Genomic DNA, 27,039 nt, shown 5'->3' with positions numbered 1-27,039 from the left:
CTATTTATTCTGGTGCTGGCTGTTCTGTGTAGGCATGATGTGATGCACCTTGATCACTGTGCTGATTTACACCTTTGTCAGCCTTCCCCACCCCCCCCCCCGCCCCCTGCCAGGCTCCTGAGAATCCCAGAATTGTCTATGTTGATGGAAGTGGGTTAGGGCCACCTCCCAACTTCCCACCAATTTGAACCTCTTTTTTCCTCTTTCTGGGTGCCCAGTACTGACTAAACTGTCACCGTGAACAACTCTTAGCCAGATCTCGTAGTACAAGTTCTTCCTTTAAGAGGGAAGAGGCTAAGCTATCTATGTCTGTGAAAGAATGAGCAGGGCTAGGCAAGAAAAGCTACCAAGACCTTGGACATTTAGAGACAGGAAGAGGAGGGGGAGCTACAGCCAGTTGCCCTTCCCCTTATTAGCTACTAGGAGGTGCTAGATTCATAGGTGTGCTTCCAGAAACTTCAGGAAGTCCCTGTGTCCATTCCCTTGGCCATCCCTGTGCTCTTGTGTTTTCTGGGAAAACGTCTAAAATGATAGCATCTGAGCTTCATTAGAATTGTTTTGTGGATCAAGTCATGTTCACCATTCAAGACGCTGTGTTGAGTAGTGGGAGGTTCCAGTTGTTTTCAACTCCGATATTAATTATCCTCAAGGGGTTTGCCTTTCTACTTGGGCAAATGAAACACTTCCAAGAGAAGCTAAATGCCTTGAGCTCAGAAGAACTGGGGATCGCTCAGCAAGCTGGACTGCTATGTTCAGCGGATGCAGGAGAAGGCCAAGTGCAGGGGATCATAAGCCGGGAGATACAGGGGAGGGATGTGCTAGTGGTTAGACCTGCAAGAAGGGATAGGAAGGGGAGGAACATACTGTGAGGGGCGGATTGCTGGGTGTCCGTGGGAAACAAGATTGCAGAAAGAGATGTATATATTTAAGGGGGATTCCAAAGGATGACAGCAGAGCTCAGAATTTTCCTGTTTGGGGGAACTCCTAAAGTCAATTGACTGAGACAGGACAGGTAAAAACAGTGCTATAGAGTATGTCTGGATTTGTACACTCTAGAGGTGGAGGTAAGGTAGAACCATTTATCACGTTGACTTTTAGGAATGAAATGTTGAAGGCTTGGATGAAGGTGGAGTCATGGCTATAGAAAAATAGAGCGATTTTTAGAGGTAAACCTCTTCTGTAAGAAGCTGTCCGCCATCATGATACATGGCATTGTGCCTTTCTTAGAAGAGTGTCACACACAGACTGAATACTAATGTAAACTACAGAGTTTAGTTCCTAATAATGATATATCAGTATCAGTTTGTCAGCTGTGAGAAATGTGCCACACGAGTGCACAATATTAATAATGGAGAATTGGTGTTAGGGAGTAAAGGGGAGATATATATAATCTTCCACACTGTCTGCTCGATGGTCCTGTAACCCTAGAACTACCCCCCAAATAAAGCATTATCTTTTAAAAATTGAAAAACCAGAAGAAAAATAGAGAGATGGAAGATTTCAAATCCCAGCTCTGCTACTAGCCACTTATGTAACCTTAGATTATTTGATGTCTGGAACCTCAATGTCGTCATCTATTGTTTGTGGATTTTAGATTGTGTTACACCTCACACATAGTAAGTGTTCAACAAATAGGTGTCCTTCCATATTGCAAGAGGCATGACTCTTGGCTGACTGGGAGAAGTTAGGGAAGTGGGGGGTGAGGACGCCTAGCTGTTTCAGAGGGCCAAGTGCAGCATTGACAGAAATGAATGGAGCTGTTTGGGGTTTGGTTTTAGGAGGACTGTCTTTCCCAATCCAGGATGCCGAGGGTCTGTCTCTGAACCCCCACAGCCATGTACATTGTGCTTTCACGAAACCAAGCCCTTACAGTTCAGCTAGGCCCTCTCTCTCCCATCAGGGTCTGCACTGGATGAGGTGAGTGGGCGCGAGAACACAGGTGTAAGAAGGTGCTCTGTTTCAGCCCCCCTGCACTGGTCCGATGCCCACAGTGGGGTGTTCCCGCCATGGAGCTCCCTCTCCCTGTTTGCCCTTCCTCATCCAAGAGACAGCCTGACCCCACTTATTCACCACCAGTCCAGCCGTGCAGCAGCGAGCCCACTCAGGTTCCTGCCACCCCACCCCTGAGGTTGTCGGCCTCTGGACTCCTTCCAACCTGGTTTCCTTCCATTCAGAGGACACAACCCTCCTCCTGGCCAGACAGAACATTCTTCCTGTACTTGGGTCTGTTCAACTGGGACGGTTCCTAGGGCCTCACCCTCTTGGTCACTCAGCAGTAAACCCTTCCCTCAAACTGTCATCCCTCGATTTCCAATTCCCTTTTTTTCCCCCTCATAGACAGACCTCTGGGGAAGAATCTGCCTTCAGTGTTTATTCCTTTGCTGTAAGTCCTGCTCAGACTCGCCTCTGCCTGAGAGGTGTGGCTGGCACAGGGAGCGACCTGCTTGACTTGCTGCAGAGGGCTCCTGCCTTCCACAGGAACTGCCCTTTCGAAGGTCACCTGTGACCTCCATGTTACCACACTCAACGGACACTCAGCCCTTATCTTTCTGGACACTGCTACTTTTGACACTGTGGACAACTTCCTCCTTTTTGCTATTCACTTTTCTTTGACTTCTTTCACTCCATAATCCACAAATCCACAAATAAATCTATTTCTTGAGCCCCTATCATGTGTCAAATTCTGGGGCATGCCATAGTAGAATGTCCCTCCTTCGGGGAGTTTATAGTTTATATTGAGGGAAGAAGGGTGAAAATATAAACAAATTTCAGAGTGGTGATAAGAACTACAATGAAATATACAAGAAGAAAGAGGGGATAGTGGGGTGCGGGCAGTGACTGTAGTGGTGGGTCTGACTGGTTGGCTTGGCGGTGGGTGTGGTGAGGTAACAACACCTGGAAAGGGATCCTATATTTCTAAAGCATGTTGTAAAGCAATGTTACCCCAGTAAAATAAAATAAATATATATATATATATAAAAAAAAAGGTGCTGGGTGAGATGGAAGTTTTCACTAAGCAGTGATATTAGAATGGAAACCTGAAGAAATTAAAGGACCCCAGTGGGGTGGTTAAGTATGAAGAGCAAGTGCAAAGGCCCTGAAGCAGGAGCCTGCCTGGAATGCTTGAGGAAGCCACTGTGGCTAGAGGAATTTGAGGAAGGGCAGAGTAGGAGAAGAGACAGGGCCCTGTGGGCCTTGAAGGTCATTTCAAGGACTTTGTCTTTTACTTTGGGAAAGATGAAGCACTCTAGGAGTGTTTGGGGCAGAGGAGTGATTTTAAATGATTGCTTTGGCTGTGGGGAGTGTGGTATGTTAGTTTGCGGAGGCCACCATAGCAAAGTACTGCAAACTGGAAGGCTTAAGGAACAGAAACCTACCCCCTCACAGTTCTGAGGCTGGAAACCCCACTCAGGATGTCAGGGCCACGCTCCCTCTGAATGTGCTTGAGAAGGAATTGTTCCAGGCCCCTCTCTTGAGCTTGTGGCGGAATAACTTGAATCTTGATGTGAAGCCTTCTCCATGCATGTGTCTGTATCTGAATTTCCCATTTTTATATGGACACTGTTCCACCATCTTTCTAGCTAATCACATGGGCAACAACCTTATTTCTAATTAAGGGCATATACTGGGGGGTTAGGAGTTTAACATAAGAATTTGAGAGAGACATAATTCAAACTGTAACACAGTTCTGTACTTAGCACCTGGGTTATTGAAAGGTGAGGATGGACATGAGAAGTCCAGAGAGGCGGTTAAAACAGTAACTAAATAGCTGCCAGCTGGGACCCACATGGTAGCAGTGGAGTTTGTGAGACGTGGCAAGCATGTGGATGTATTTTGAAGATGACCCTAGCATCATTTTTCGATGGATTTGATGTTAGTTACGAGGGAAAGAGGGGAGTCACAGTGACTCCTGGGATTTGGGGCCTGAGTCACAAGAAAAGGAGAGTCGGGCACCTTTTTCTCCTAAACCCTCTTCTCCATTGGGGACTTTCTCAGCAGCTTTTGTGGGGTTCGCCTACTGAACGGGATCCTCAGCTCTTGGGTTCTTCAGGCTCCATCCTGGGCCAGTGATTGATATGACCTATCCCTGTGTTGAAGCTACGTATCCTGAATGTGCTGTTTGGGTCACTCCTACAGGCCCTGGCTCTACCGGATGCTAAAGGAGGAAGACACAGAAGCAAGACGACCTTGAGAGATTAAGCCTCTTGACCCCGAAACAGGTAGCCTCTCTGAAACTCTTGGCATCTGAGTGCTTCATGACAAAGAGGTCATCCAATTGTTTCTTAGACCCCGATGGTGTGAAAGATGACCCAAGAAGGGGAGGAAGGTTGCCCTAGGCCTGGACACCCGTAGATTTCTAGAAAACTTTCCCTGGGAAATGATCAGTGATTGTGGAACTCAGCATCATCTGGAATGGAACTGAGGACCTGCTGTCTTCTCTCTTGACTTTGCAGAGTTGTTGTGGGTAATGAGGGAGCCAGGATGTTTGTGGATGATAGTTCTAGAAGTGTTCAGAGGGAGTTAGACATCCCTGGAGAATTACAGTATGGAATTCACTCTGAGAAACTCCACAGAGCCTGTCGGGGCAGTTTCTTAGACCAAAGAACTTTTGAGCTGGCCCTGGGCTCATTTCCAGTGTTATCTGCTCTGGCCGTGTGTCTCTTCCAGGCTTAATTTGTTGTTCTAGAAAATGGGCATGTAACTATGATTCCTCTGCCAGGTCCCACACAGAAGCTGTCTGAAAGGTCAATTTCTGTCTGTGTATAAACAGAAATTTTTTTGAGGAGGGAGATGGTTTTCAGGCCTGGTCTACCAAGAGCCTGGCTCTTTTCCATAAAATCTCAGTGGTAAAGGAGGGTGGCAGTGTCTAATTTAGTTCTTTTAGGGTGTGAGGTGTTTTTTTTTTGTTTCTTGCCATGTGCCTCACTTTCCATCCCTCTTACACGAGACTCAGAATTGATTGCTTCCATTTCGTTTTTTCTGTGACTGATTTTGACCCACATATTTAGCGATTGCGTCTTGGGTTCTAGTAGGAGATAGATGGTTCACTCAAATGGAGTAATCCAGGAGAAGGGGCTGTTCAGAATGGCATGGGCAGAGTCCAGAGAAACCAGCCCAGGCTGTTGATCCATCCTAGGGCTAGCAGCTCCAGGGAGCTGTTGCCATGCCTTCCAAGAAAGGAAGAGGAAACGAGTGGTTATCAGAATGGGAGAGAGAAGCTGTAAGGGAAGGCTACCTCTGGTAGAAAAATGGAGTCGACCTACAGCAACCTGGCTGGGAAAGAGCCAAGAGAATAAATACCCTGTTGAACTCCTCTGTGAGTTCCTGTCTCCTGGTGCTGCCTCCCATCAGCTTGTCTCAGCCGGAAGACCAGGAGCCAGGTTGACAATGTCTGTCGAGATCAGAACCTCTGGGGTGATAGGATTGAGTGGACAACAGTGGAGGGTGTAAATAGAGGAGCAAATGGAAGACATCTGACAGGGCGAGACACACAGAATGCTTGGATTATGCGAAAAGGATACTTATACTTTAGAACCAAAAGAGAGCTTTTTGTTTGCTTGAGTGAGCAAAACTTTGCATTCTTAGTTCAGCTACTCAGAACTGTTAACTGTGAGGGCTAGAAGGAGCAACAGAAATCCTTTTTACAGTTGAAAAGACCCAGGGAAGTCAAGTGACTTGCTCAAGGCCATTCATTAATTCACTAAAGTGTTTCTTGAAGGCCTGTTATATTTTCTCAGGAAAACCAATACAAAACCACTTGAAACAGTTAAGAAACAGTGTAAAGCAAAATCTGAGCAAGTGCCATGGAAAAGCTGTGGGTTAGTGCTTTATCAGTCCAAATTCTTCAGCATTGTGAATGCCAGAAAACCAAATTCCAAGGGGCTGCCATAACACGAGGTCAATTAATTGGTTCATTTACCCACAAAGTGTAGGGACAAAGTGGCCTGCAGAGTGGGTGTGAACAGAAGCTCCACTTATCTCAGCCTCCAGTACCTTCCCACTGTCTGTTCTTTCTTCCCTGGTGTCACTTCAGGCTCAGGCGTCTCACCGAGGCAGGATGGCTGCAGAAGTTCCCGACTCCTTATAGCACATCCTTCTGGAATGAAAGGAAAGTTTCTCTTCCAGTAACTTTATATTTTTTTTAAAGATTTATTTTTTTTATGCATACAAGAACTGGGGTACAGGCCAGAGGCGTGGGTGGTGGGAGGATTCACCAGAGACAGAGTGGAGAGCAGAATAGGCAGACTGACGAAATACGCTGCTGAGGGGAGCAGCGGGCGAGACAGGAGAGGTCTGCTGCGCCATGTGGGTAGCTTCCTGGCGCGTGGGGATTGAACTTGTGCTGCATAGCTTCACAATGCTGTGCCCAACCCCTTGCGCCACCAGGGAGGCCCTCTTCTAGTAACTTCAAAAAAGACTGAGAAAATATCTTTCTAAGAGTCTCTTCTCAGCTAACCAAACCCTGTCTTTCATTGACCTGATTGAGTCATGTGCCCCTTCCTTAACCCGTCCCACTGGCCAGATGAATGGCCTCTGTTGATTGGCAGGGATGGGTGATCTTCCTGATGGGCCAGCTCCTCTCTTGGGAAGAGTATCAGTTTTCCCCAAAGCATCAGGGCAAAGGAAGTGAGGTGAGAGGCAAGCAGAGCTCTGGGAATTGTTAGGGGAGGAGGGAAATGTTTCTGGGAGGCAGCAGTTGGCATCTAACATAATGTGTCGTCTAAAGAAACCTTAATAATTTGGACTAATTGTTGGGGTAAGAGTGAAAGGAAGCTTGCTGGTCACTAATAAAGAGTCTGAATTTTAAAGTGTTTTTAACACAGTATAGTTTCATGTAGAACCTTCTCAAATGGATCCTGTTGGGAGACTTGGAGTTAGCATCCGCTTTTCAGTATGTCTTGAAACATAAAATCTTTTAGTAGGCTAAGTATGCTTTCTACAATCCTGTTTAATTTCTGATTTGCTTAGTCAACCTTTTTTTTTAATAACTAAACACTAAACTCCAATTCTGGGTTATTAGAGATTAAATTACAATAATGAGGTTACTCATTTATAACCTCATCTATAAAGTGGGAATAAGACTGGCTCTTACTTTATAGGTTTGTATTAAGGATTAACTTAAAACAAGTAACATGTCCAGCGGCCCAGTGACTGGCTGAATAAATGTTACTTTTATTAGCTTCATATATCTCAAAATATTGTCACATTTATGTGATTGTGTTCATGTTTAATCTAGGAAATTAACTCTCCCCACAACAAATATTATCTGTCACTGATTAGCTCCGTTAGAGAAGAGGTAAACAAAGGTATTAAAATATTTAGTGTTCATGGATTTTTTTTCTACTGAAGTGTGTTTTTTTTTTTTTTAAAGACTTCATCTGGGAGAATATCTAAATAAAGAAAATTTCACAAAGAAGGCAGTTGAATTAAATATAGTATAGTCCCTGATAAATAGGAATTTTTAATTTTATGGTAACATACTAATGTAGTCTTAGTTGAAACATCTTTTAAATGGTTGATAGTCTGCTGTGAACTTTTCCCACCAATCTTCTTGCCTTTGGTCTCAGTTTGGAGACTCTAGAGGGGAAAATGGCCTTCTTTGGCTGTGGTTTCCGTAACCAGCCACATGATTAGAATTTTAGGATCACCCAAATTGGTTGAGATGCTGCAGGAGGGAGAAGCCAGTTGTGGCATTTATTTCACAGCTGACAAAATGTTGTGAATTGTTCTCTCAAGCCTTTGGGGCCATATAGCTGACCTCTCAGAATTTAGAAGGATTTGGGGCTCCCAGATTCATGGTGGGGAAAACATAGGTTGGCGTAGTGCCCTCACGGTCTTTCGCCTGTGTTCCCAAACCAGGAGCAGATAGTTTTGAGCATGAGAACTTGATCAGAATTTAGCAAGGGGCCTATAGCTAAAGGGGAAAGTTCTGGGGTGACCAGTAATTTATAGACCATAAAGTTTTCTAAGCACCCCACCCCACCCCATCTCTAAGTGTTGACTAAAAAGAGACTTAATTTTTCTAGAGGTTATTTGTTGTCTCCCAGGCTGGTGGCCATTGTGATAACTGAAGGAGAACTTGTGATAACTGGATGATTGACCCTAAAGTCCTTCGTTGATAGGGTGCTGTAGGCAAGTGGTTCTCAAATGTAGAAGTCTGGCTCAAGAAACCACCAAAAAACAGAAAAGATTTTCTGGATTGGCTTAGAGCTACCGGTTTTCATTTTGCCAAAGAAGAACTTTTTTAAAATTTTAACATGCGTCACCACCATTTCATAAAAGAAAGGTCCATCTTGTTGCTAAAATAATAAGGAGAAGGTAATATAAGAATAAAACATAGATCTTTATGTTGAAAACACTCAACTTTATGAATGATTTACTACACTCTTCTATTTTTTTTGACATCACTTGTGAACACTGCATCAAGGATGGGTCCAACCTGCATCTGTCCAGAACAGGTGTTGGGGAAGATGTGGGGTTGCCTACTCACTGCACAGCCATTGGGGTGAGCAAGGGGAGCCATACTTCTGTGAAGTTTCTCTTGGAGCGTTGAATTCTCTAAAGCTACATCTTTATTTGATTGAAAGGGGTGGGGAAAATTCACGTGAACACAGCCTTCATAAATCCAATTCATTTATAAAGAAGGAAGTTTGCTCTCAAATCATTAACTTAGAATTGTTCCTTTAACTTTCCACCAGGAACAGGAAAACCTTGTAATACCTAGATAGCTCAAATGAAAAGGTATGCCAGCAGTTTCTCTTTTTCCCCAATTTCACATGTAAACACAATAAATCTGTCTAATTTGATTTGGCCTTTGGTTGTGTATATACCTTTGTGCATGGAACACACACACACACACACACACCCTAAACTAAGTGTGGTCTGCAATGCTCCAGAATGGAAAGTGTGCTTTGAGAAAAGCAGTATGTGCATCAATCAGTTGCTGGTAAGTGTTAGTACTTGTAGCAACAGTTGTGCCTTAGAGCTGCCAAAGGAGTATGACTTTTTAAGATGTCTTTTGGAATCATTAAAAAAACCCAAACATATATCCAACCACCTCTGGCATCCAAAACAGTAATAAAATGTTCCTCATTCTGCTTCGCTTCACATGCCTCTCGCCTTTGCCACAGACATGTTTTGCCTTCCAGCCAGGGATTAAGCTTCTGTGTGAGACCATGACTCTTGTGAAAGCACTTTCTCTGTCCTTGTTGAGGGGGAGAAAAAAGCCTCTTGCCTCTGTGAAATCCTGACTGGAATCATGGAATCCTAGTCCCAAAGAGGATTTTGAGGCCCTTGCCTTCCCACCAGGCCATCCTAACTGTCTCTCTCACCCTGGATTGACAGAAGGGTCCCTGAGCCCAACGTCCCATTGATCACTAAGGTTTCATGGAGCCTCTGTGAACAGGGACATGAACTAAGATGTGTCAAGAAAAAGCAGACAGTTATACAGCCCATTCAGCCTGCGTTACTGCTCTATTCATAACCTAATTCTTGGACACAGTTTGAGTCTTATTTATATTCTTACATGTGCTCACATGGCACAGTCCTTATTTGTTCGACTAAACTCGCAATCTTCATTTGTTCAGACTCTTTACCACTTGTTTCTTTCAAGGTGTAGTCCGCCCTCCTGCAGGCTATTCAGTCTGCATGTCAGTGTTCTTTTGGAAAGAAAATATTACAACCCTCTTGTCTGAGTCATCTCGGTCTGACATAACAATGTACTGTAGACTGGGTGGCTTAAATGATAGGATTGTCTTTCTCACTTCTGGTGGCTGAGAAGCCCAAATGGTGGTGCTTGGACTGCAGGCTTCATCCTGAGCCCTCTTCTCTTGGCTTGTAGGCAGCCGCCATCTTGCTCACATGTTCTCTTCATGCACTCATTGAGGGAGGAGCTCTGGTGTCTCTTCCTCTTCTTGTAAGCACACCCATCCCTCATGGGAGCTCCACCCTCATGACTCATTGTAACCTATTTAATTCCCCAAGGCCCACCTAATAATCGCATCAGATTGGGGGTTAGGACATCAACATGGAATTTGGGTTTGCGAGTGGGGCACAAGCAATCAACTCATTCCAACCCATTCTGAGTCTGTTTGTGGCCATGTTGAAGTGCTTGCGGGTCATTGGTGCAGGAGCCTGTCGTGAGCAGAGAGAGCCTTAGAGTTATAAGCTTTTGTTGTTGTATCTGTGGACTGCGAAAATGGAAGACCTTTGCTACAGAGGTAGACATGATCTGGGCTGAAATGGTCTTGTCTTTTCAGGTCTTGGGTTTTGTAGTTCCCCTGTGTCAGCGGTGGAGTTGTGGTTGCCAAACTTGATCAGCTTCAGTGAAATTTGGGTGGTTAGGCAATCACTATTCCCTGACCACCTTCTGTTGTAGCCTCCTTTGTGGATCTCTAAAAAAGGAAGCTTTTGGACCCGAAGCCTGGGAAGATGCTTTTCTTCTTTGCACTTCATCCTCTTCATCCCTTCTCATTTGGGAAAGAAAGGCAATAAATGATAATAAAACTGTCTGCTGTTCCATTAGAGATAAAGCGTCTTAGAGTGCCATTTTAAATGTCTACAAACAGTGATATTCACATAGATCCACCACAACACATAAATGCAAAATTGTGTCGGGTGGAACACTTTAAAAAGGTCTTTGCAAACCTTTTTAAACTTTCAAGGACCATGTAATTCCTACTTTGTAGAAACAGTTCCAGGATTTAGAAAAAAAGATTGAAAAATTCCATCACCTTCTTTCAAACAAATATGACCTTGATAACAAATCTGGCAAGCCCCCAAAAGAAGTTTCTATAACAAGCTCACTTAAGAATGTAAAAATTTTAGACAAAATTCAATTTGGTAGGTGTCAAAAATAGAATATGTGGATGTCCCACCATGCCTAAGTAGGTTCTAGTCCTGGAATGCAGGGATGGTTTTATAAACATCTATTTTCACATCATTCGTATGAATTAGGCACAACTAAGTAATAATATCACTAAATGCAAAAGTGCATTCAGTCAATTCAATGTCCGATTTTTATAAATTTGTATAACTCCACTTAAAAAAGAATATATAAAATGGGGCCTCCCCTGGTGGTGCAGGTGATTGAGGGCCTTGCTGTGAAGCTGTTTTTGCGGCCTCTGCGGTGCCGGTTCTGTCCCGGCCGGCCCGCGAGGGTCCCACATGGTGCGCAGACCTCTCCTGTCTCGCCTGCTGCTCCCCTCAGCCGTGTATTTCTTCAGTCTGCCTGTTCTGTTCCCTGCTCTGTCTCTGGTGAATCCTCTCACCCTCCTGCACATCTGGCCTGTGCCCCAGTTCTTGTATAAATAAATAAATTAAATCTTTAAAAAAAAAAAAGAATATAAAAAATGACCATGACTGTTTCCTAATGTGATAATGAAGGTTGACTTCATGAAGCTCACTGTATCATCTTATTTGGGGTCCCCGTAAATTGGTTCCCCTACAATTGAGATCAAAACAAATGACCAGTGTAGAAAGTTATAAAATAAATAGTAACTTGGAGAGTAAATATCGTAATAAAACAAAAAACTATAGCTTGCATAGTTGTAGACCAAGAAAACTTTGAAATTAAAGATCCTATTATTTCTAGATGGTGAGATTAAAATTAAGGATTTGGATACTTCTGAAATTAGTTCATGAGTGTAATACCATTCCTTTCAAAGTCCCATCAGGATTTTTTATGTTTCACAAGGTAAGTCAATTTGGAAAAATAAGTCAATGAGAAAAAAACTTGAAGAGAATTCTTGAAATGGCTTTAGGGGAAGGAAGTTAGATGTATTGGATATTAAAATATATAGCACTACCAGATATTAAAATGCATTATCAAGTCTTTGTAATTAAAATGCTATGGTGCTGGCAGAGGAGGAGGAAGTAGATAAGTGAACTAGGATAGTTCAGAAATAGACCCTCACATAAATAATTTAATAAATCATAAAGAAGTCATTGCAAATCAATCGAGAAGGGAAAATTATTCAATAAATAATCTTGATGCCCAGTTAGCAATTTGGGAAAAATCATTTTGACTTCACCAAAATGAATTACGGATGGATTAAACAATTAAGTGCAAAATGTAGAAGCACAGGAAATCTATGGAATTGAAAATTACTTAGAAATAAAAGAACAATATTCAAAAAGAAAAAGGATAGTCAATCAAACTACAGGAAAATCAAAAATTTCTCCACGTAAAAATCCAAGAGGGAAAAAGTTGACTGGGAAAAGATATGCACTAACATGATAGGATTAATATTTCTATTATGTGAAATGTTTAAACAAATTAAAAAGAAAGCTACTAAAATCTTGGTAGAACATTTGAATCAATAACTGAATGCAACACTAAACAAATATATGGAAAATGTTCAATTTTTCAAAAGGGTATATAGATTAAAAGTAGCAATAAAGTAATATTTTAATTTATTAGCCCCCAAACACTTTTTTTAATGATAATCCCATATTCTGGTGATATTACAATATTGTGAAGCAATTTTACAGTATATTAAAAAGTCACATTGTATTGTTCATTCATACATTTTGTTCCAGTATGCCAGTTATGTGAACCATCTCCCCCAAGCCCCATGAAGAAAATAATACAAAATATTTCAGCTTTTGATACAAAGCTGATCTCTGAGGCATTATTTACAAAGCAAACACACACGCACACACACACACACACACACAGTGCATGCACAATTAATTCCCAACAGTTTGGTAACTAAAAATAGTTCTTCTCTCCATATAATAATCTGCTCTAGCTCTAATTAATTATTTTGAAGATAAGTACCAATGTGGCAAGATATTTACAATTTTATGTGAAGAAATTGCAATATAAATTGTGGCTTACTTTCACTGGAAAACTTATATAGCTCTACTGTTAAATTAACTATAGTTGCATACAACAGGAAAAATCTCAGAAACAGAACATTTACTTAAAAAACAAGTGCAGGACATGTACAGTGAGGTCCCAATTACATAAAATTCAGATGTATGCAGACTAATGATAGGGTGTTTAGACATCCATTTGCATGTGGCAAAACCTACAAGACCAAATGAGAATAGATAAAAATTTAGGATGGCAGTGAGAAGCGAGGCTAGGATGAAGGAGGAGCCCATGGTGGTATTTAGGGGATTGGTAATATACTCCTCCTTAAACTGGCTTATGGACAACTTGTATATATTATCACTGTTTTTTATACCATTAACACCAAGTAACACAAATATTTTTTAATGTATTTGATGTTAACTGAAAGAATACTAAACCTTATTTTCACTGTTGACAATTATGTACCACATAGGTATACAGGTAACAGTGACTACAATGTTGGAAAGGTGCCATGATGGTTGGTTTGTTTCATTTTCTCTTATTTCCAAATTCCCAATTATGTGCTCCCATTACATTTTTTTTTAAAGATTTATTTATTTATACAAGCACTGGGTACAGTCCAAAGCGCAGGAGGGTGAGAGAATTCACCAGAGCCAGAGCGGGGAACAGAACAGGCAGTCTGACGAAATGCACTGCTGAGGGGAGCAGTGGGCGGCAGGAGAGGTCTGCGTGCCATGTGGGACCCTCACCGGTGGCCGGGGATCGAACCGGTGCTGCAGAGGCTGCGGGAAGCTTTGCAGCCCAGTGCTCAACCACTGTGCCACCAGGGGAGGCCCCTCCCATTACATTTAAAAAAAAAAAAGAAAGGAAAATTAAAGATGATTGGAGTTCTAGGATGACACATGAGTTTCCAGTAGAAGTGTCCTCTTGCCAAGAGGGTGATTGGCTTACAACTGAAGTAGAAGGGAAGATGGATGTAAAGCGTGACCGTACCATGTTGGAATCAAAGAAATCAGTCCAGGACTAGTGACAGTGTGCTTTTTGGGTGAGAAAGCTTTAGCCTAGCTTATGTTCAGGAATAAAAAAACTTTTGGACCCTGAGTTTTAATAAATTGCCAAAATGGATACATTAGAAAGGCTAATTTGGAGATTCCTTAGAAATTGTTTTCAGCTTTATTGCTTTGCCTGGTTATAATAATAATAATACAATAGATTAGAGGTATTTTTAAAGAAAAGAATATAACGTCAAACTCACTAGACACCAGAACTTAATCTCAGCTTAGAGGACATACAGGTGCTTAAGAAACCAAAAGGATGTAAACAGAGTTCTTGAGACATATGGCCCCTGCATTTCTCAGAAAAATAAAATAAATAAAATGGCATGGAAAGGAGGCATTATGTAATAAATTTAAAAAGGATCCAGAGATATAGCCGCTACAAATGCTGAAAATCTCATTTATGAGGTCATCGAGGACTTTGGATAGTTGATGCTATTGAGATACAATTTTTAATTTTTAAGTGTGATACTGTGTTGTGGTTATGTCTTAAAGATACATATTAAAATATTTATAGATAAATGAAATAACAGGTATTTCCTTTAAAATAAGCCTAGTAGAGTCCTGATAGTTTATATTGTACATTTGTTTGTTGACTTTTTTATCTATGAATGATAGTTCCAAAATTTATACTAGAATAATCTAGGGGTAGGGGCAAAAAGCATATAGATGAAACAAGACTATCCAGGTGTGATAAATGAAGCTGAGCAGCGGGTAATGTATTCTAACAATTTTGTGCATATTTGGAATTTTTCATGATAAAACAAAAATATATGTCAGACATATTCATAGTTTGAAAAGTATAATATATAAAAAAGTATAAAGAAGTATAATATATAAAAAAGCAAAATGTCAACATTTCGATAAAAATCCTTCTATACTTTTTCATTATGCATTTGTAACACATGTTCCTATACACATAATTTTTTTTAAACAGTAAAGAAATTATACTATATGTATTGTTTATATTATATTGTAGGCAGTTTGGGGCTTTCGTACATTTAAATCTTCAGCATAATTTTAAATTTTGACTGCGTAATAATCCAGTATGTGAATACACTTATACAATGATCATTTATCCAGTCAGTACCCTCCAGATGGATATCTAAGTTGTTTTACTTTCCCCCATATTCAGAAAATTCTAATGTGTACTTGTTTACTTCTTTGGATGAATATCTAGAAGGTCAAAGAATTTTTAAGGCTATTTTCCCTATCATGCCAAGCTGCTTGTTGGAAATGTGATGCCACTTTAAACTCCCTCCTATAGCATATGTGAGCACTCATTTCATTAAAACCTTGCTTACACTGCATGCCCTAGTCACAGCATTTTAAATATTTACTAATCTGATGGAGTGATAAAGAATATCTTGCTTTAATTTACATTTAATTATTAGTGAGTTTGAAAACCTTTTCATAAGTGTTTAAGTACTTCTAATTTTGTGACTAGGTACTTAACTCTTTTTCCTCAATTGTTGTATTTATCCTTCACTTATTAATTCATATGGTCTCTTTATTGAAAGTGAGTAATATTTTATATATTGTATAAATTCTAGTTTTCCACCTGAGTTTGTTGTTTGTCTTTTTACATTGGAGATTTTTAAACAATTATTTGCACAGAATTGTTTTAGTAGATTTGGAAAGGTGGTTAATCTAGATTTTTTTTCCTTTGAGTCTGTTATTTTCTACATTTTTATTTTTGTATCTTTACTCAAAATTTACTAAGAGATTTAATTAGATAGCATTGCCCTTTAAAGTTTGCTTTTTTAATAGTTACCAGTTATCAAGTAAGGTGTGTTTATTGTGGAAAAAAACACATGTAACAAATTTACTTATAATTCCGCTGTTGTACAGTGCATTAGATAAAATTTGGTCAGTTTTCCTTTCAGCAATTTCCTGTATGTCTAAATTAGTGAGGGCAAGACACACATTTATGTATTTGTAATGAAGTACCTTTGTTTTACATTCTCAATTTTTTGACAGTATAGGATTTCTCCCCTCAGGTGTGGTTACCACAGCTCTCCCAACACCAAAGCACCCATAGCCCTCCACCATAGGCCACTGTGCTCTTCCTTCCAACCCCCAACCCCACTCTTGTTCTCACCTCTTCCCCTGCTCCTCTGCCCCCTCCCTCACTGGGCGCTTCAGATCTATGGTCAGCTTTCTAGCGTTGGCTTTAACATTTGTCTTTGTCTGACCCTTTGTTTGGTTTCTCTATATTCCACATGAGTGACACCATCCAGTATTTATCTTTTTCCTTCTGGTTTATTTAGCTTAGCTTAATCAGTTAGGATAACACTTGCTGAAGAAACAAAACCCCAAGTGATAGCTTAACACAGAAAAGGTTTAATTTCTCATTCTCCAACTTAGATCCTTCTGATTGATGATCAGCCCTCCAATGAGCAATCAGTAGCCCAGCCTCCTTGCATTTCAGGGCTCTTCCATTCCCTAGGGCTTTCGGATTCTCTGCATCTAACGCCAGAGAAAGGAAGACAGAGGTGAGCTCATGGAGGAGGCATACCACCTTCTAATCTCTTAGCCTGAGAGTGCCCCCCCCCCCATCACTTCTGCCTACATTCCATTGGTGGGAATAGTCTCATGGTACCACCTAGCTGCAAGGGATGCTGGGAAATGTAGTCCATGGCTGGGCAGTGGCTTCCCAGTGACAACCCTACTCTTGGAAAGAGGAGCATGAACATTTGTTGCACATTTAGCTGAGTCTGCCACCCTATTTTATATTTATAATGTTCAGGATATATATTTTCTATACAAAATACTATCATCCTATTAAGTTTTTGAATTTTAGCATCATTTTGCGAGCATTTCCCTATCTAAATCTTTTTCAGAAACATGTGTTTTAATGTCTACTTGTTATTCCTTGTATTGATATATAATAATTCACTTAACCATTTTTCTATTAAGGTACAGTTAGGTCTTTCTGGATTTTCATTATTATGAATAGTGCTGCTATAAATGTCCTTGTTCATAGATCTTTGTATATTCCTCTTACTGTGTTCTCAGAGAAAATTCTTGGAAGTGAACTTGACCTACCTTAAGGCTGGCAATACTTATTACTGGGGGGGCCCTTCAGAACTCATTTACACTCATCAGTAGTGTCTGAGGATTCTCACTCTAGAGCAGTCTTCGCTCTTCTGGGCACTCCTGTCTCCTGTTTTGGTTTTTACCAATTTGATTATTTAAAAATCTTGCATTGTTTCAGTTTGCAAGCTTTGCTTACTAATGGGTGTGAGCATTTTTTCATGAGGCCATGAGTAATCTTTGTGTATGAAAAAGAGGGAGGTTGCCTCTTTGTGTCCTTTGTTATTTTCAGTTTGCAGTTTTCCAGCTTTGTTCAATCATTAACAAATGATTTTTATGCCATATGTATACTAACTTGTCATGTGGTATAAATATTGTTGTCTAGCTTCTCCTTTCCTTGATTTTACCTCATAACCTAATTTTTTTAGATGGAACTCTGCAGCTGAAATCCTGATGTGTGATATCACACCCACTGAATCTGCCTGGCTAGCGGTATTCCTGAGCTTAATATCATTTTTAAAAGCAAAGCAGATTCTTTTTCCTTACCCATTATCATATGGCTTGAATGTTCTTAATGTGAATTTTAGATATCTGGGAGTTTAAAATAGTCACCAGGAACATGGACTTGACAAGAAGGATTTGGGGCATTGGTCTAATGTTGCCCAGGCAGATAGTAGGGTTGACTTTTCCCTGATCTCCCCAGGATACTTAAAAAGAGAGGCAGGGAGACGGACCTCTAGATGGTATCTGAGGGATCCCTGGTTTTAGCTAAGTAAGTAGCAGCAGGGTCTCAGGGACCCTCCGGCTGTTTTTCATGTAGGATCTTATTAAAAACATATGTGGTAGAGTGGCAAGGACCCAAGACTGGGGTCAGGAAACTGTCAGCTCTGCCACTGCCTGACTGTGATCCCGAGTGAGTCACTTGTTCGCTCGAGACCTCCATTTACTCATCTGCAAAACTGGAAGGGGGTGTTGTCAATGAAGGTTTGGGTGCAGGATGCAGAAATTTCAGGGTTGCGCAGTAGAGTGCTCCCAAGGCTTCGTTTCCACCCACTCCCTCCTCTGACCTGTTCAGGTGGGTGGGCAGGGAGCCGGGAGAAAGGTTAGTCCCTTTGGTCTCCCAAGTGATTTATGATAGAAATCAATCCAGTATATATCTGTTCCAGATATAATGTGATCTAAATGTGATCTTCACCTAATAAGATTAGATGTATCTAATATGGTTTTCCTTTAAAACACAAATACTGCACCACTTTTAATTGTAGTAGCCAAATTAAATTACTCATCCCAAATTAGATTTTCAGCAAACTTAATTTGAACATGAGCTCAGTACTACAGGCCCTCAGTAATTTTTTAAGATATCAGATAAATCAGTGGGATACTGGTATTGTTCCTCTGGGCGCTTCAGCAGTCACACAAGAGAAAAGGTAAACATCTGGAGGAAACTTGCAGAAGCAGAGCTGAGACAGAAACTGAGTCTTCAATGAAATCATTTAGGGTCGTTTCCAGTCCCTTACTCTCCCCCACCCCTTAAGACTTCCTCCCTTCACTAATCTTGGAAGACAGGAAGCAAATAAAGGCAGAGACTGGGCAACTTTGTAGTATGGTATTTGCTATATTTTCTCTCATTTTATATCACTTAGGTAACAGATTCACTGAAAACCATCCCAAACTGGTTTAAGCAAAAACAGAAAATGTATTGGCTATGGGTCAGAGTAGTCCAGAAGTAGATCCTGACATCAGGTAAGGTTTTATCAAGGTCTCAAATGAGGTGCTTAATACCCAGTTTTTCGCCTTCAGTCGTGGTTCCTTTTTCCATCATGATCTTCTTAAGATGCAGCCCAGGGCTTCTGGGTTGCGTGTTGTCTTTCTTAGCCAGTGGGAGGGAAGAGAATGGCTCCCTTGATGGTCAACCAAAGGCTGCAAATTGCCCCTGGTTGGCTAGACTTGGATCCAGTGCTTTCCTGAACCAGTCCTGCGTGGAGGGGATGCAACACATTGACTAGGGATGTTAGTGGGGAGTTAGAAAAGTACATGGTAATGAAACTGGGAGGTACTTCTAAACCCCTACCCTGCATGATATAAAGTCTTCTGCTTTTCCAAGTACTTAGGCTTATGCTGTCTCATCTGAACTCTATGTGACCCTGAGCGGTAGGTAGGACATCTTTACAGAGGAGGAAGTGAAGCGTCCCATGGGATCAACTCACCAAGGGCTTGTTGGTGGTGGAAATAGGGCCAGACTCAGTGTCTTAGGAATCTTCCATTTATTTCCGCTGTTAACCCTGCCTTCTTACTAGTGATTCCTCCTCTCAACCCCTCCTTCCTGCTTCCCCAACACCAGCATTGGGTTCTTCATTAAATAGACATTCAGTCAATAGTTGTTAACTTGTTATTGACTGACCAGTGTACCGTCAGACCAAATGTGGCCTTTGTGCTCATACTCAGTGAATATCATTATAGCAGAAACCTATGCGGTCGATTCCCAGTTATTAATTTGTAGATTGTCCCTGGTGATTCTGTTTCTCTTTCCCTGAATTATGGGATTCTTCTAACTGAAGGATGGAATTTGGAATGCTTGATGATAGAGAGACAAACGGGAGTCAAGGGAAATGCGTGTGTGTTTGGAGAGGGGTGCGTGAGGGTAGGTGTCTCTGTGTGGGTGTGTGTATGTGTGTGTGTGTGTTGGTGTGTTGGTGTGTTTATACAAATCTGCATATGGACCTGCATTACAAAATTATGCTTCAATTCCCTGCTGTTTTTATGTGGACAGCTGAAATTAGATCGGATACCTATCTCTCCTTTTAAGTGGGACTTAAATTTGTGAAAGTATTGGCAAGGTCCCTCATTTACTCCACAAAGAACTGTGAATAGATGTGCTATTTAGACACATTTTGGGTAGCAGCAATATGTTTGCTTTTCATTTCATTTTTGTGAAAAATCACAGGTAGCTGTTGTCTTTTTTCTGCCTGGGAAACCCTCTGCCATCAATGTTTCATCCCTGGAAAATCTTGTGGACTTTCTCCAGCTGTTTCTCTGTGTGTTGAAGGTCTGTGCTCCACAGTCAGCCTTCACCCTGTACCCTGTGACACACTGATTGCTTCACTTGCATGGGTTTTATCTCCTTGATCATTTGGTTAACTTCCTTGAGATCAGCATGCTCCTGTTTTCTTTAATCCTCCAGAGCACTCACCTGCACCCTAAAGTGAAGTACCTCCATCCTAAAGTGAAGTGAGTGATCAGTTGGTATTTGGTTCCATGACTGGGGAGATGGTCCTCCTTAGTGCTCCTATATTGCTGTCATTTACTTACAAGGGGTTCACAGTTGTTTGGAATTTGTCTGTTCCTCCAGTATTGTTCTTTTTTTTTAAAAAAAAAAAAGATTTATTTATTTATACAAGCACTGGGTATAGTCAGAAGCGCAGGGGGGTGAGAGAATTCACCAGAGCCAGAGCAGGGAACAGAACATGCAGACTGATGAAATACACTGCTGAGGGAGCAGCAGGTGCGGCAGGAGAGGCCTGTGCGCCATGTGGGACCCTCGCCCGGCGGCTGGGCATCGAACCGGCATTGCAGAGTCTGAGGGCAGCTCTGCAACCCAGCGCTCAACCACTGCACCACCGGGGAGGCCCCCTCAAGTATTGTTCTTGGCATATATTGAGGGCAATAAATCATCCTGTCTACACCTCCCCCCATTCTTCCTTCCATCTTGCCCTGAACAATAATTTCTTGGAAGCTAAACTACAGCTTATTGTTCTCTGTGTGCCTGTTAGTGTCTTCCACATGGTAAGTGCTCATTAAATCTCTGTCAAGGGAATGGATTTTGTGGGTGGAGACAAGCCATGGCTACTCTCTTGGGAGAGAGAGACAAGCCATGGCTACTGCCTTGTGGAGAGGTGGATGAGAACAGAAGCGCTGAGAGGGCAAAGGGTATGGCGATTAGATGGGGTGAGCTCAAGAACCAAGTGTGCCTCCTGCTACTTTTGATTTCCAAGTCCAGATAAGGCATTTCTCTGAGGACTTTGTCCTTTCTCAGCTGGGAGGCTGGTGAGCTCACACCTGAGAAACAGTTGAGTAAAGGGTAGTAGCCTCTACCTGAGCCCCTTCAGAAATCTGCATGATCGAGAGAAAGCAATCCAGAAGGAAAGGCATGTGGCCACCTCCTTGTGTGTTGGCCTTGTCTCCCTCCCCATTGGCTCTGGGATGTGTGTGCTAATGAGCAGTGACATATCCACAAAGGAAGGTAGAAAAAGCACCAAGGAGTTGGCATCCAGAGTGACATGCTGTCAGTGGGTTGACCATCCAATCCCTGTTTGCCCGAGGTAGTCCAGTTGTAGTCCTGAAAGTTCCAAGATCCTGGCGAACTGGAATGGTTGGTCACTTGAGGCATATTTGCTCCCTTTCCTACCCTGGTCCGCTTCCTCATTCCTTTTGCCTTTGCAAGCTCATTTTGACCTTTTTCTTCCTCTCTATCTGCCTTCTCTGCTTTTCCAAGTACTTAGTTCTTGGTTCTTCAAACAAAGCCATAAGCCTTGTCTGCATTACTGCTCTTAGAGAGCTTTCTAAAACAGTATTCTGAATCACTGTGGATTGACCAGTATTCTTGGAAGTAGACATAGTTACAGGTGTTGTAACTTGGCTTGGCTCCTGAGATCAACCAAACTATGGAAGCATCTGTCATCCAGGGGTAGAACTCAGCGGCCTTCAGTGAGAGTCTGCCCTCTCTGGAGGACACTCTTTGTACACATGTGACACTCAGTGTGTAAAGCGGCACCCTCTGCCTGAAAAGAGGGGAAGGGGAAGCAGCAGTGGAGACATGGCTCTTCCCACAGTGCTGGTGTGGTATGTACCCACCACTCAGCCCTTGGCATCTCTCTCCTGGGTGCAGGTGGCCCTTCAGTGAGGCCTAGCTGTAACCTGCCCTTTTCCTGAAGCTTCCTTGCCCACACTTAACTCTTGTTCTCAAGCCCTATGACACACATAGTAAGCACTGTCCCATTAAGAGAGTGTAATTGTTTTCTCTTCCTTCCTTGAAGGCAGATTGCTTATCTTTCCTATCCTCCCACCTCACTGCACCTGGCCTTGCCCAGGCCTGCAGTAGGCCCTTACTTGATAGAATTGTTGATTGACAGCCTGGGTGATTTGTGGGTGCCAGTGGGTGGATTCCCTGTGAGCACCTGTATGCACAATATGTTGGCAGCATGGAGAAGGAGGGCAGGAATGAAAACTGTGCCTTGAGCCAGGCCCAGAATCTCAGGTGGAATTCAGTTATCCTGACTTCCTCTTTAAGACTCACACAGGGAAGAAGGCTTTTTAAATGCAAAGTGATTGAGTTTTTAGTTGCAAAATACCTCACTTTATATATTAGGTTAGCGTTACATTTTCTGGAACATTCTAATGTAACTTAAAAATAATCACAGGATTAAGCAATTCTGAGACTGCTCTAAAGAGACAGTAAAGTGGGTTTTGATTTTTTTATAGTTTTCCTTTTTGGATTCATTCCCTTTTTGGAGGAGTTCTGAAGGAGGTTGCTGCTGAGTCCCAGCCCCTGTATACCTCATTCTCTTCTTTCTGCTGGCGCTGCTGACCTCTAGCCCAGCACAGCGCCGGTGGGCACCTGGAGTCGCCAGTCTAACTTCAGGCTTGGGTCTCCCGTCAACCGCTTGCATGCTTCTGCTGCGTGTGTGCAGAAAAGTGTATTTATTTTCAAGTGTGTTTGTTTGCTTTAGAAACTTATGGGAATAAAACATGGTCTTTATAAAACATTTAGAAGGAAGTTAAACCTGTCTTCACTCCTACTTCTTAGAAATAACCACAAAGACCATTTTCATGTGTATCTTTCTAGATTCTTTTTCTGTACGCTCACCCACATGCGCAGAGACACATGCACACAAATATATTTATACAGATGGGATTGTTTTATATAAAATATAGGAGCCTGCTTTCTTTAACAATATATTCTGGATATTTCATCAATGTCAATAAATATTAATGTACCATTCATTCAGCAAATACTTTCTGAATGCCTACCCCAGTCCCAGCACTGTTCTGGGTGCTGGGATAGAGTATTTTATAGAAGAGAACAAATTTCCTCTCTTCATGGAACCGGTAGTGTAGATGGAGTCACTGGCAACAACAAATAAATATTGCCTGTAGTGAGTTGGAAGGTGGTAAGTGCTGTTGGAAAAAAATAAGATGAGGAGGCAAGTGGGCTGAGGGCTAGAGTTCATTCTGCAGTTTTAAACAGGGTGGTCCCTGAGGGGAGGCTTGGAATGAGCGGGGGCTGTGATGTTCAGCGCTAGCTCGCACTGCTGAGGTGACTGCTGTGGCTAGGTCTTTAGTTGTGGCTGGAGGAGACACACTGTCTGAACCTTAGGCATGCCAGGCAGGGGCTGTTCCGATCTCTTGTGGTAGAAAATGCAGCTCAGACTTCTGTATTCAAGCATTGTTGACATTGACAATGACCATACTTTCTATAACATGTTACAGTTGCCAAAGCAGTTTTTAATCTATTATTCTGCACCTACTATTCATTGGGGTAAATAATCCATGCTCTCTGGACCTCAGTTTCCTCATTGATGAAATATTAGGATTTTTGAACAAGTGAAATGAGTTCATGCCAGTGTACACAGTGCTAGTAAGAGCTGTTACCAACCAGTGCAGCTATTATTCTTATTGTCTTTCATCCAGTTTAGCGACGAGGAATGATGCCTGGGTCGTTTAGCAGCACTAGTTAACATGTCAGGGCCTTAGTGGGTGGTGAAGCCTGGTCTCAAACTCCAGACCCAGCTCAGCGCTTGCAGCCCCGCCTTGCCCCACCTGGGTGCAATTTCTCCCACTCAACGCCTGGGAGATGGGGCCACTCATTCCATTTAGGGCCTTCCCGAAAGCTCTATAGATTCCTCAGAAGAGAGGCAGGAGTGGGGGTCTGGGAAGTGTGGCAGGGATGGTTGAGGGGGAACGAAGTGAGCCTTAACATCCCCACCACCTTAATTTGGTGCCAATGCTTCTTCCTCCCTCTCTAATCACTGTGGACACCAACTTATAAAGATTCTTCTTAAGACTCAGCAAGGAACAAGCTCATTAATGACTTTTCTAGTTTTTAATTTTTGACTTTGAGAATGACCCCTATCCTTGGGTCAGCAGTAGACTGCTGAAAAACAGCACCCCTAGACAACAAAACCCCATAACCTCTTTCCAGATGGTTTTCTGGCAGTAGCCTCATAGTTCTCCTGGTCCTAACAGGCCTGATGCACGTCAGCATGCCCTTAGGACAGCGAATTCTTTGGTGGGTCTGAATGGGGCACGGGGACTGTGTCTAGTCATTTCTCCTCTGAGGTCAGCACATCCACCCCACCCCCCACCTCAATGGATGTGAATAACCTAGAGTAATGCAGCTCTGGGTTTACCTTGTGTCTAGTTTTCTGAAATGGAATGCAGAGCATGTGTTACCATGGAAACCATAATATAAATGGTGGCTAGGTATAGTTAAATTAACACTGTTAGTTTTGTACTGCAGGTACATTATGAGTTCAGAAAGCTTTTGTGGGCTGGCCTGAGAGTCTAACCATCATTTTAAATATGGTTTCTGTGGCTACGCGCTGTAAGGACTCTAAAGAAATTACTTTTAAGCAAACCTTTAGAGCAAGTTGCTTGTAATCGGAAATTTGGCAGTCAGTAATTTATATCATATTTTCCTACCATCTTGTGGGATTTCTCGTATCCCAGGACTCCAGATGGAGCATAAGCCTTTGGGAAGCCCTGTGGCAGATGGATGGAGATGTGGCTCAACAGTAGCACATTCAGAAATGCAATCTGGGGAGGTGGTTTGAGTCGGTGTGTGGTGGGGCTGCCAGTTGCTGTAACAGAGCAGAGAATTCACTGGCAGCAAGGTTACTGGTGTGGGGGGCACACCTGGGTGCTGTACCCCAAAAGGAGCTTACACAGGACATTTTAAGACCAGGACCGAACTCCGACTTTATTTTTTTTTAAAGATTTATTGATTTATGCATACAAGAGCTGGGGTACTTGCCAGAGATGTGGGGGGGGGGGGCGGGGGTGAGAGGATTCACCAGAGACAGAGTGGGAAACAGAACAGGCAGATTGACCGAGGTACACTGCTGAGGGGAGCAGCGGGCGAGTCAGGAGAGGTCTGCTGCACCATGTGGCTTGTTCCCTGGCTGGCCTGGAAATAGAACTTCTGCTGCAAAGGCTGTGGACAGCTTCATAGGTTGCGTCTTAACCCCTTGCGCCACCAGGGAGGCCCCGAACTCCAACTTTAAATCAAGTTATGTGAGTACCAGACGAAGAATTTGGGCCTGGGAAAGTCTTAGGAGGAATTAAACAACTCTGTTTTGTTATTTGAAGTAGTTCCGCCCAAAAGGGACTAGTAAGAGACATTTTAGCAATTTTAACAAATAAATTTAACAGCCAAACTACTGAAGATTGGAAGAGTTACTTTAACAGGTAGTGAGTCCTCCGTCAGTAGAGCTATGCAAAGAAAGCTGATCAGCTACTTGTGGAGGATCGTGTGGAGGGGGTTTAAGCTCTGGGTGAGTAATTAGAACCTTTGAGATTCTAGGATCCTGGGGCACAAATAGGAATTTTCTGGGCCTCCTTTTCAGAGTCATTAATAGCGTCTACCTGGATCAAAGGTGGGAGGGTTTGGGGACTGGCTCAGTCTGGGCTCAGCCAGTAAGCACTTGATGGATTAGCAATGTCTGCATGAGAGTGGCAGCTTGCAGATGCCCCGTACTTACCATCCCCTTCTCAGTGGTGATTATCTAATTGTGAACTTTGACTCACGTCAAGAAGAAGAGGGTTGACTGACAGATCTGGTTTGCTTGGGATCATGGAGATTCTTGGGACCTGGATTTGTTTTAAAGCCAAGATAATCTCAGGAAAACCCAGATGAATTGGTCGCCCTAAGCAAAAGTGACTGTGAATGTTGAGCTTCTGCTTCTGCCTCTCCAGGAGCTTCTTATCAACCCATTGCACTAGTGTGGGGCTCTGCCCTTGATAGCAGCCCAGCAGAATCATGCAGAATAAATGAGTTGGATGCAGATCCTGGGAAATGGTTGCAATATCCTTGCAATTAATTAATTTGTTTAATTAATTAAAATGACTTTACTAATTATATGTACAGGAGATTGCACATTTCATTAGGCTGAGCAGATGGCTCCACTAATAATTACCAAAGCCTGGGGTTGCAGCAGGGGGGTGTCAGCATATGACTTGATATTGAATGTTTAAATGCCGTCCTTCCTACAAATAAAGTTGAAACTCCTACTCCTTTGGATCCAAGATGGATTGAGGAACGGATTCATTTAAATTTTCTTCTGGCGGTGTCAGTAGCTTGTGGTAACTTGCCCTTTGTGATTAGCATCTCTCTCTCTTTTTTTTTAATCAAAACAGTTGGCCAGTAGGGGTGTGGGCTCCATGCCTTTGAAAAGAGAGCCACATCAAGGTTTGACCTGGGGCCTCGACACTGCTGAGATGGTTAGCTAACCCACTACATTGTGACAGTATGTCAGTTCTCCCAGAAAAAAACTAACGTCTCATTTCCAAGGGGACCATGTCTTCCTCCTCTGTGTTATCCAAATCTTGCCCTGCCCTTACCACCTGATATACCTGGGGCCTTAGAATCTAAGCAGACCAGTGGACATGCCACAGAATGAAAACCCCGAGAGGATACACACACAGATCAGGAAGCACCTGTACTGGGAGATTCAGGCATGACAGAAGTGAGTTTGTTTCTGGAGTGTTCTTATCATGGTGATAAGGATGATGGTTATCGGTAGTTGGCCAATTCCTATTTTCTCCTGTGGGCCAGAAACTTTACACACTGCTTGTAATAAACCTGCAGAGCAGGTGTTAATTTATGAATAAGAAAGGCCTTGAAAAATCAAGTGATATACCTACGTCACACAAGCCAGGGTCAAACCCAGAGCTTTCCGTCTAGAAGGACTTTGTTCTTTCCACTCCATGCTCTGCTGGTAAATGATTTGGGGTCATGAAAGTCCCACACCCTATCAGAAAGGATGTGAGGGGAAGCCACTTGGCCGGGCTCCTAGTTGCCCTCAGGGACTGTCTGGAACCCAGTCACTGGCGGGCTCTTGACACCTTCGAGCT

The 27,039-nt window shown here is 42.5% G+C and overlaps 1 protein-coding gene across 18 annotated transcripts in view; it reads left to right on the top strand.

Moving 5' to 3' along the window:
• Positions 1-27,039, top strand: part of TRERF1 (transcriptional regulating factor 1) — a 196,463-nt gene that overhangs the window by 74,181 nt on the left and 95,243 nt on the right. For 17 of the 18 annotated variants that reach the window (XM_054698796.1, XM_054698799.1, XM_054698793.1 and 14 more), the window contains one exon: positions 4,138-4,220. The exons of the other annotated variant lie outside the window; for it this stretch is intronic. The gene's annotated coding sequence lies outside the window, so the exon portion shown is untranslated. The remainder of the gene's footprint in view (positions 1-4,137; positions 4,221-27,039) is intronic. 18 annotated transcript variants of the gene reach the window in all.

The sequence above is a fragment of the Talpa occidentalis genome, unplaced genomic scaffold, assembly GCF_014898055.3.
Source record: "Talpa occidentalis isolate TD23 unplaced genomic scaffold, MPIMG_talOcc4v2.1 talOcc4.2, whole genome shotgun sequence".
In the NCBI taxonomy this organism is placed as follows: domain Eukaryota; kingdom Metazoa; phylum Chordata; class Mammalia; order Eulipotyphla; family Talpidae; genus Talpa; species Talpa occidentalis.
Note: the sequence above shows the minus strand (reverse complement) of the source record. Positions and strands in the feature narration are given on the sequence as shown.